We start from the raw sequence: 9,913 nt of genomic DNA, 5'->3' as shown, positions 1-9,913 counted from the left end.
TCCTGAACTACCACCAAGGTTCTGTCCTGAACTACCACCATTCATGTTTCACGAGGATCTCTAATTTTTGTGCACCATCTCGGAAGTACACCAAATGTCGGATCACTAGATCCAAAACCATACCGGAAGGCGAAAGCCTCTGGCAAGAAACCGGCTCGCCTCTTACCACAGGTTCCAATTCTCGAAGGGAGGCAGCTCGTATCTCCAGCTGCCTTGAAATGCTGATCTCCGTGAGGGTTCCGGATGCCTTCAGTTCGTCGTTGTGGACGTGGTGACTTCCCCCATGGGAACGCCGTCCACCCTGCCCTCGTTGTGCCTCCGACGGGGAAATGAGGAAAGAATAACGCGCAACCGCTTCCGGGAAGTGCCGGAGTTATGCGGTCTTCCCGCGCGAAGCGTCATGGGATATGTAGTCCCTAAGGACTACAAAATCCGGATCGGCCAGGTAGGCGCCTGTTACCCCCTGACAGTACGCCCCCCTCCAACGCGCCTCCTAGGGCCAGGTTTAGTGGGATGGCGAGCATGAAACCGTTGCACCGCCCTAGGGGCATGGATATTGCCCTCCGGCTCCCATGAATCCTCCTCGGCAGTGTACCCTTTCCATGAAACCAAGTACCATAACTTACCCCCTCTCCGCTTGGAATCTAACACACTGCGCACTTCATACTCCAGCTGCCCATCTCTAACCACCGGAGGTACCGCCCGTTGGGCCGTTGAAAGAGCTGGTTTCAAAAGGCTGCAGTGAAACACCGGATGGATCCTTAAGGAAGCAGGTAAGTTAAGACGGTAAGCCACAGGGTTTACCTGGCGTGATACCACATAGGGACCAATGTAACGAGGATGAAAGACGCTACGTATCTTGAAGCGTATATACTTGGTGGAAAGCCACACTCGATCCCCTGGTTGATACACCGGCGCCTCACGCCGGTGCTCATCACCCCATTTCTTATATTGTTCCTTGGCCTTCTCCAGATTGAATCGTATCTTTTTGTGCATGGATTGGAGGTTCTTAATCATAGCATGGACCGTAGGTTGATCCGTGACATTCCGAGGTATGATTAAAGGTAACATCTCCGCGTGGAATCCCGTGTTAGCACGGAAAGGAGACTCCTTTATCGAGCTATGCCAAGCATTGTTGTATGATAGTTCGGCCAGCCACAGCAACGCTACCCAAGATTCCTGGGCGTCCTTTGCATAGCATCTCAGATATTTCTTCAGGGTTTGGTTGAGGCGCTCCGTCTGGCCATCGGTTTGTGGGTGGAAACTGGTGGATAGGGCGGATTCAATGCGCAGAACCTTGCACCACATGCGCCAAAACCTAGCGACGAACTGGGGGCCTCTGTCCGAAATAATGGTTCTTGGTAGGCCATGTAACCGCACCACTTGCGACAGAATTAGATGGGCGGTTTGGCTTGCTGTAGGTAGGTTTCTGCAAGGGAGAAAGTGACCCATCTTGGTAAGACTATCGATTACCACCATGATAGCGTTGTACCCCTGATCCATTGGTAATCCCACCACAAAATCCACGCTGATGGTTTGCCAGGGTTTCTCCGGAGTGGGCAAAGGCATCAACTTGCCCTGGCTTTTTGCGTTTTCTCCCTTGGCTCGAGCACATATCTCACACCGAGCCACCCATGTCGCAACGTCTTTAGCCCAACCTTCCCACCGGAAATGTCGTTGAACTATTTGCGCGGTTTTGGTGTATCCTGGATGACCAGCCGTTACTGCATCATGACACCACTTGAGGGCTTGTACTCGGAGTTCGTGTGTTGGTAAATATAAACGATTACCTTGCAACGGTATTCCATGCTTAAGGGTACGGTCCTGACTTACTTCGGCCCATTTCTTCCATTGAGCAGCAGACTTATGCTTCGAAACCTTTTCTAGGAAATGGGAGACATGAAGGGCACAAATCACTCTTTCAGGTTGGATGATTGCTTCATCAGGTCTTGAAGCGATTTCTTTCACATCCTCTTGTCGAGACAGTGAATCTGCCTTGCGATTATCAACCCCAGGACGGAAAGTGACTACAAACTCATATTCTGAAAAAAACAGCATCCACCTCATTTGTCGCTGGGTAAGCTGCCTAGCCTCCTTCATATACTGAAGGTTTCGGTGATCAGTATATACCGTGACCGGGTGTTGGGCCCCCCACAGATAGTGTCGCCATTCCTGAAAAGCCTTTTTTATGGCTAGCAGTTCCTTTTCTGCTACCGTATAGTTGAGTTCCGCAGCGGATAGCTTCCTAGATAGAAATGCAACAGGATGAAGCTGTCCGGTGGTTTTGTTTCTTTGGGATAACACAGCCCCAATCGCTATGTCCGAGGCATCTGCTTCGACTATAAAAGGTACGTCTGGCTGTGGATGTTGAAGTATAGGTGCTGAGCAAAAGGCCTGTTTTAAAAAGCAAAAGGCCTTCTCTGCCTCCTCTGACCAAACAAAAGACACACCCTTTCTTAGCAACCTTGTTATAGGTGACACAATGTGGGAAAAACGACAAATGAATCTCCTGTAATAATTGGAGAACCCAAGGAAGCACTGCACGTCTCTCACACTAGTGGGTACTGGCCACCCTTGAACTGCCTGTATCTTTCTTGTCGACATGCCGAACCCTTCAGGGCTTAAATCCACTCCCAAGAACTCAACCTTCTGGACATGGAACTCGCATTTGCTCAGTTTGCAATAAAGACTGTGATGTCGCAATGCTTGAAGTACTAAGGAAACATGTTCAAGGTGGCGCTCCAAGGATGTAGAATACACCAGAATGTCATCTATATAAACGATCACGAAATGGTCTATGTATTCTTTGAGAACATCGTTCAGAAAATACTGGAAAGCCGCCGGGGCGTTACACAACCCGAACGGCATTACCAAGTACTCAAACAGGCCATAGCGAGTTTTGAACGCTGTCTTCCACTCATCCCCTTCGCGGATTCTGACCAGATGGTAAGCTCCCTTCAGGTCCAACCTTGTATATATTACTGCCTCTTTCACCTGTTCCAATAGCACAGGAATGAGGGGAAGAGGGTATCTATTCCTTATCGTGTTCTTGTTCAACATTCGATAATCGATGCAGGTTCTCAACTCTTTATTAGCCTTAGCTATGAAAAAGAGTGGGGAGGCTGCCGGAGAACAAGAGGGTCTAATGAACCCGATTTCCAGGAAGTGGTCCAAATAATTTCTCAAATGCTTGGTTTCTGGGTTGGATAGAGCATATACCCTACAAGAAGGAAGGAGTGCTCCAGGAATCAGATCTATCTTGCAGTCATATATACGATGGGGTGGCAACGTCTCAGCCTGACCTTCGTCAAACAAATCCTTGAACTCGGCATACACAGAGGGTAATATCACTGCTTTCTCCACCACTGTGGCCAACTGTAGCCCTTGAGCCAATGCTAACGTGGGGGGATTGTCGCACAAGAAACAGACGCTCTCACACCTCAAAGACTGAAAACTAACCGTCTTGGTTTGCCAATTGATAACAGGATTGTGTATTCTTAACCAAGGCATCCCCAAAATTATTTCATACTGAGGAGCCTCTATTATATCTAGCCTGATCCTTTCTTTATGGGCAGGAGATACCCCTTTAAAAACCAATTCAACGTCCTCAGTTTGTTCTGTAAGGGGTCCAGATTTCAGTGGTGTACCATCAACTGCCAGTACTATTTCGGGTTCCTTCCTGGGAATGCTAGGAAGTCCCAGTCTCTTAACCAAACCTGCATCTATGAAATTTCCCGTGGCTCCGGAGTCTATCATTGCCCTTACTGGATAGTTTCGATCTCGGGACCCCAGCTCTACTGCTAACAAGAGATGTGACGCCTTTTCCTCTTGTGGAGCAAGGGTTAAAGAAGTTAACCGTAACCCCGGTTGAAAATCTATAAGAGACAAATCCTCTTTCTCTGAAGTCTTCCCTGAAGTAACCGCTGCCTTTTGAGTGGGGAAGTAGGATAACCTTTTTTTTGGTTTTTGGGGACACTCTCTCACATAATGACCCTTCCTGCCACAGTACATGCACAACCCCTGTACCCTCCTGGTCTCCTTCTCGGTCTTTGACAGGGGTGCCCTAACGGCTCCCACTTCCATAGGTTCCCCACTCAAATCATTGGGATTAGGAACTGGTTGCCCCTCCTTTTCTGGAATGACAGGTCGCCGATCACCTGCTCTACGCTCAACTCTTCGTTCTGCTATTCTGTGATTCAATCTTAGAGTAAGATTCACAAGATCCGTACAAGTGGAAGGCTGCGGATCTATTTGAGCTAGTATGTCTTTCATGTCGTCTCGTAAGCCTTGATAATAGAGAGACATTCGCTTCTCCTCTGGCCACCCTGATTCCGCCACCAGTCTATTGAAGGTCGTAAGATAAGTGACCAGGTCAGATCTCCCCTGTCTCAGCTCCAATAATTCCCTATCAGCGCTAAAGGTGGTTGTTCTATGATCAAACACCCTCTCGAAGGCCGCCCGAAAGGCATTCCAATCCGCTAATAAGGGGTCATCGTTTCTGACTAACGGCACTGCCCAGTTAGCTGCGTCTCCCGAGAGATAAGAAATAGCGAACATTACCCGGGAAAGGTTAGAGGGAAAAGACGCAGGCTTACAAGAGAATTGAAGAGACAACTGGGTTAAAAAGGCCTGAACTCTCCTGGGGTCCCCTGAAAACCGTTCCGGACTGGCCAAAGGGATTGGAGGGGAGACGTTCACGGTTATCTGCGGTGTAGATGTTGAGGCATCGAAGGGATTCCTAGTAAGCCTTTCTACTTTTTCCCTTAGGGTCGCCGTCTCGGCCCTAGAATTAGCTAACTCTTGTTGCACCACCACCAACGCCTGTAATACGTCATCCATAGATGCCATTTTGCATTACACCGAGCGGGAGGAGTATTATTCGTGGGCGCGTTATTCTGTCACGTTGTAGGTACTCCTCAGACTCGGTGTGATGCAAATAAGGTCCACCTCCCGACACCACCAAGTCACCGATAAAAACCACGGTGTATTGGAGTCATCAGGTGAGGGAAGGAAGGGGAAGGAACAGCAGGGACGGGATAACTGTAAAGAAAAAATACACAGTGTTAATTATCACATTGCCTATCTATTCTCATAAAGTCTCACTAAAATACCCACGACCGTCCCTGCCCATAACTCAGGTGGGCAGAACTAGTCCAACGCCTGTCTATTCTCCACCTAAATCATCGATGGATGCCCAGGCCGACTACGAACACCACTAGTCACTTAAGGGTTTTTCAAAACCCTATGTTTTAAGCAAATTAATCCTGTAGCTAGGTTGCAACAAAAAAGAGAGAAAAAAAAATATATAATAAGGAAAAGAACTTGTCCCGCACTTCTTCTTTGGATTCAATTAAAACATTGAGCCTCTAAGTAATGTCACGCACTTGAAGAAGTCACCCCTTCCTAATTCATAGAATAAGATAAACGGACAAATGTTCCCGGCTGTTTGACTTCTGCAAACAGTACGTCTTGATCCTGAGTTGCCACGAAGAAAACAAAGGTTCTGTCCTGAACTACCACCAAGGTTCTGTCCTGAACTACCACCATTCATGTTTCACGAGGATCTCTAATTTTTGTGCACCATCTCGGAAGTACACCAAATGTCGGATCACTAGATCCAAAACCATACCGGAAGGCGAAAGCCTCTGGCAAGAAACCGGCTCGCCTCTTACCACAGGTTCCAATTCTCGAAGGGAGGCAGCTCGTATCTCCAGCTGCCTTGAAATGCTGATCTCCGTGAGGGTTCCGGATGCCTTCAGTTCGTCGTTGTGGACGTGGTGACTTCCCCCATGGGAACGCCGTCCACCCTGCCCTCGTTGTGCCTCCGACGGGGAAATGAGGAAAGAATAACGCGCAACCGCTTCCGGGAAGTGCCGGAGTTATGCGGTCTTCCCGCGCGAAGCGTCATGGGATATGTAGTCCCTAAGGACTACAAAATCCCGATCGGCCAGGTAGGCGCCTGTTACCCCCTGACATGTTCAGCAGTGCTTGAGACGGCAGTGCCCTGTTCACCAGTGCTTGAGACAGCGGTGCCCTGTGCAGCGGTGCTCGAGATGGCAGTGCCCTGTGCAGCGGTGCTTGAGGCGGCGGTCTCCATTGCAGGGACTCAGCTGCTGGTGGTCCTTCATGGCCCAGCGGGGCTTTTGCTGGTGGTCCTTCATGGCCCAGCGGGGCTTTTGCTGGTGGTCCTTCATGGCCCAGCGGGGCTTGTGCTGGCGGTCCTTCATGGCCCAGCGGGGCTTTTGCTAGTGGTCCTTCATGGCCCAGCCGGGCTTGTGCTGGCAGTGGCCTCCTGGGCAGCTGGGCCTGTGCTGGCGGTGGCCTCCTGGGCAGCTGGGCCTTTGCTGGCGTGGTCTCCTGGGCAGGTGGGCTTGTGCTGGCGGTGGCCTCCTGGGCAGGTGGGCTGGTGCTGGCGGGCCTGTCCTGGGCAGCTTGGCTGGTGCTGGCAGGCCTGTCCTGGGCAGGTGGGCTGGTGCTGGCGGTCCTGTCCTGGGCAGTTGGGCTTGTGCTGGCGGGCCTGTCCTGGGCAGGTGGGCTGGTGCTGGCAGGCCTGTCCTGGGCAGCTGGGTTTGTGCTTGCGGTCCTGTCCTGGGCAGCTGTGCTGGTGCTAGAGGTGGCCTCCTGGGCAGATGGGCTGATGACGGTCTTCTCCGCCGTACTGCTCTTCCCAGACTTGCTGGGTTTCTTGTGGCCCTTCCCCACCTTGGAAGGTGTCACAGCTGACTCCACACTCCCACCGGGACTCCTGGGAGCAGCTTTGGTTGCTGGAGTCTTCCCCCACTCCCGCCGGGCACTGGCCAACTTCTGATGCTTCACAGGTGGGGGACTGCCTGTGCTGGGGCTCTGTGCCACACTTGCTGTCCTGGGCAGCTGGGCTGGTGCTGGAGGTGGCCTCCTGGGCAGCGGGGATGATGGTGGTCTTCTCCGCCGTGCTGCTCTTCCCAGACTTGCCGGGTTTCTTGTGGCCCTTCCCCACCTTGGAAGGTGTCACAGCTGACTCCACACTCCCACCGGGACCCCTGGGAGCGGCTTTGGTTGCTGGAGTCTTCCCCCTCTCCCGCCGGGCACTTGCCAACTTCTGATGCTTCACAGGTGGGGGAATGTCTGTGCTGTGGCTACATGCCAAACTGGCGCCCTGGTGGCCGGTGCACTCCAGATTCCGGTGACTACAGGCACCACTGGTCCCGGAGATGTTGTGGCTGAGGTGCTAGTTCGGGACCTATGAGACGGACGGGCTGGGGGAGGTGTGGGAAAGAGGTCAAGGTTGGACAGGAAAAGTTTTTTTGACACATTGGGACGGGTAGCTAGAGGGGGTTTGGGAGTGGAGGAAGAGGTGGTGGTTGTAGGAGGTGTTCGTTTGCTGACTTTGGGTGAAGGTGCATGCGCTGGAGGCTGTCGTGAGGTGGATGGATGTTGGGTGGGTGTGTGCCTGCGTTTGTGTATCTTGGGAGGTGGCGTCACAGACACACTGGGAGAGGACCCAGGGGACGTGTGAATGGTAGTGGGGGTGGTGACTGCACGTGAGCGGGGTGTGGTGGTGGGTGTGCTGGAGAGGGACGTGGTGGCTGTAGAGGTAGTGCATGCAGGTGTGAGTGTAGACGAGACTGGGAGGGAGGAGGGAGAGGAGGAGGAGGGGGACACAGTGGAGGCAGTGGATGTTGGTGTGTCTGCATGTGTGTGATTTTGTGTGAGTGCCTGTGGGATGTATGGTGCATATGTTTGCCTGAGCTTCCCTTGTGTGTTGACGTGTGTACATGCTGGTCTGATGGTGTGCTTGGGATAGGCTGAGGTAGAGGGGATTGGGTCGGGTTGGAGGAAGTTGGAAGGGGGAAGCTAGAGACAGGGACAATGGCTGCCATCAGTGCTGAGACCAGAGTCTGAAAAGCTCGCTGAAGGGCCGCCTGACCAGAATGAATGCCCTTCAGGAATGCATTTGTTTGTTGCAATTGCCTTTCTACACACTGGATGGCATTCAAAATGGTAGACTGCCCAACAGGGAGGGACCTGAGGAGGTCAATGGCCTCCTCACTGAGTGCAGCAGGGGTGACTGCGGCAGGGCCTGAGGTCCCTGGGGCGAAGGTGATGCCCACCCTCCCAGGTGAGCGGGCACGGGGCGAAGGCTGAGGGGCTGCTGGGAGGGCGGTGCTAGAAGGGGGGGTGGTGGATGTACCTGTAGATGTGGGTGGTACAGATGTTGCAGCCACCACAAGGGAGCTCCCATCAGAGGACGAGTCTGTGTCACTGGTTTCAGCTCCTGTCCCCGCTGTGGAGCTCCCCTCGCACTCCGTCCCAATGATGAAGTCCGAGTCGATAGTGTGGCCCTCCATGGCCATGTGGGATGCAGCGCCCTAGTGCTCCGGTGCCACTGCTCCTCCGCCTGATGATGCTAATGCACACAAGAACAGGGAGACCACATAAAGGGGGGGGGAACGACAGAAGAAAGACATGTTGAGTGCATACATTACCGCTACCGTTTGCGGACACGACAGACACAGAAGCCCCCTGCACTACACCGCGCTCTTGGGCTCCACTGTTCAATTCATAAGAAATGGCCTACAAGCTATGGACGTCATCTGCACACATAGATGACACAGGGGCATGACTAGGTGTATTTGGCACTCTACAGAGATGGGGTGGGGTGCCACATGGCCTGCCTTACGGAGGGACCTTGCCTACGGAACTCGCCCTGGCCTAGGGAAACCCACAGCCCACCTCCCCCACCCAGACCCCTCCACTGGGCGCAAAGTCAGCAGAATGAGAGTGTACTCACCCCCTTGATGCTGCTGTGATGCCCTCAAGCGCCCATCCAACTCCGGGTAGGCCACCGCCAGGATCCTGAACATCAGGGGGGTCATGGTGCGACGGGCACCCCTCCCACGTTGGGAGGCCATCCCCAGCTGAGCCTCCGCCGTCTTCTCGCTCCAGCGGTGCATGTCCTCCCAACTTTTTACGGCAGTGGGTGCCCTGTCTGTGGTAGACCCCCAGGGTCCGGACGTCCTTGGGGATGGCAGGCCAAATATGTTTTTTCTGGTGGGCGCTGACCTACATGAAATGTACAGGGGAAAGAGTAAGTTATTACCAACTGCACCGTCAAAGTGATTGTCCCCCATCCCTACCCTTGCCATGTGGCACATGCATTCACTGTTGTTTCATGCACGCCACACTCTTCCCCCTTCCTTCTTACATCCAGCCCTCTCCACACAGGCAAAGCCCATACATCATGCTCCCAGTGTACTTACCTGTTTGTCTGGAGGACCGTAGAGTAGCGTGTACTGGAGGAGGACCCCATCCACGAGTTTCTCCAACTCCTCTGATGTGAAGGCAGGGGCCCTTTCCCCAGACACTCGAGCCATTGTCTCTTCCAGACCGAGGTCACAGCAGTGTAGGTTCTCTCCTGTCGAAGATCAGGTATTGAGTGATTCAACATAAGAAAATGTCGGTCACGTCCGCAGCGGTGCATACCGTCACCGCCGGCGTACATCGTCATTGGCTCCTGGGACCCATAGGGTCCAATGTTAACCAATGCAGCATTGCGCCACGGTCTTCGACCGCCTACCGCGACGGTGTACAACGCCAGCACAGTTAACTCACATCCCATTGTCCCACTTTAGAGGTCAGGCAGACGCCATTTCAGGAGCCCACATGGCTTCATTTTAAACTGCATCTCCACATACCTAGGCCTAGACTCAACACACGTACAGGACACTCTTTGTGTATGAATGGTGTTCTGTGTAAACTGTGGGTACGTACCTCTGAGTTGTTTGACTCTGTGCTCGCTATTGTCCTTCATAGGCACCGTCCGCTGGGACATGTGAGGAGATGGCAGCATCCTCCAGTGTACTGACCCTTGGTGGACCTGTCGACAATGGAGGAAAGACATGTGATTATCACATACAGGCTTGACCGTGCCACA

This window comes from Pleurodeles waltl, chromosome 11 (assembly GCF_031143425.1).
Source record: "Pleurodeles waltl isolate 20211129_DDA chromosome 11, aPleWal1.hap1.20221129, whole genome shotgun sequence".
Lineage (NCBI taxonomy): Eukaryota > Metazoa > Chordata > Amphibia > Caudata > Salamandridae > Pleurodeles > Pleurodeles waltl.
Note: the sequence above shows the minus strand (reverse complement) of the source record.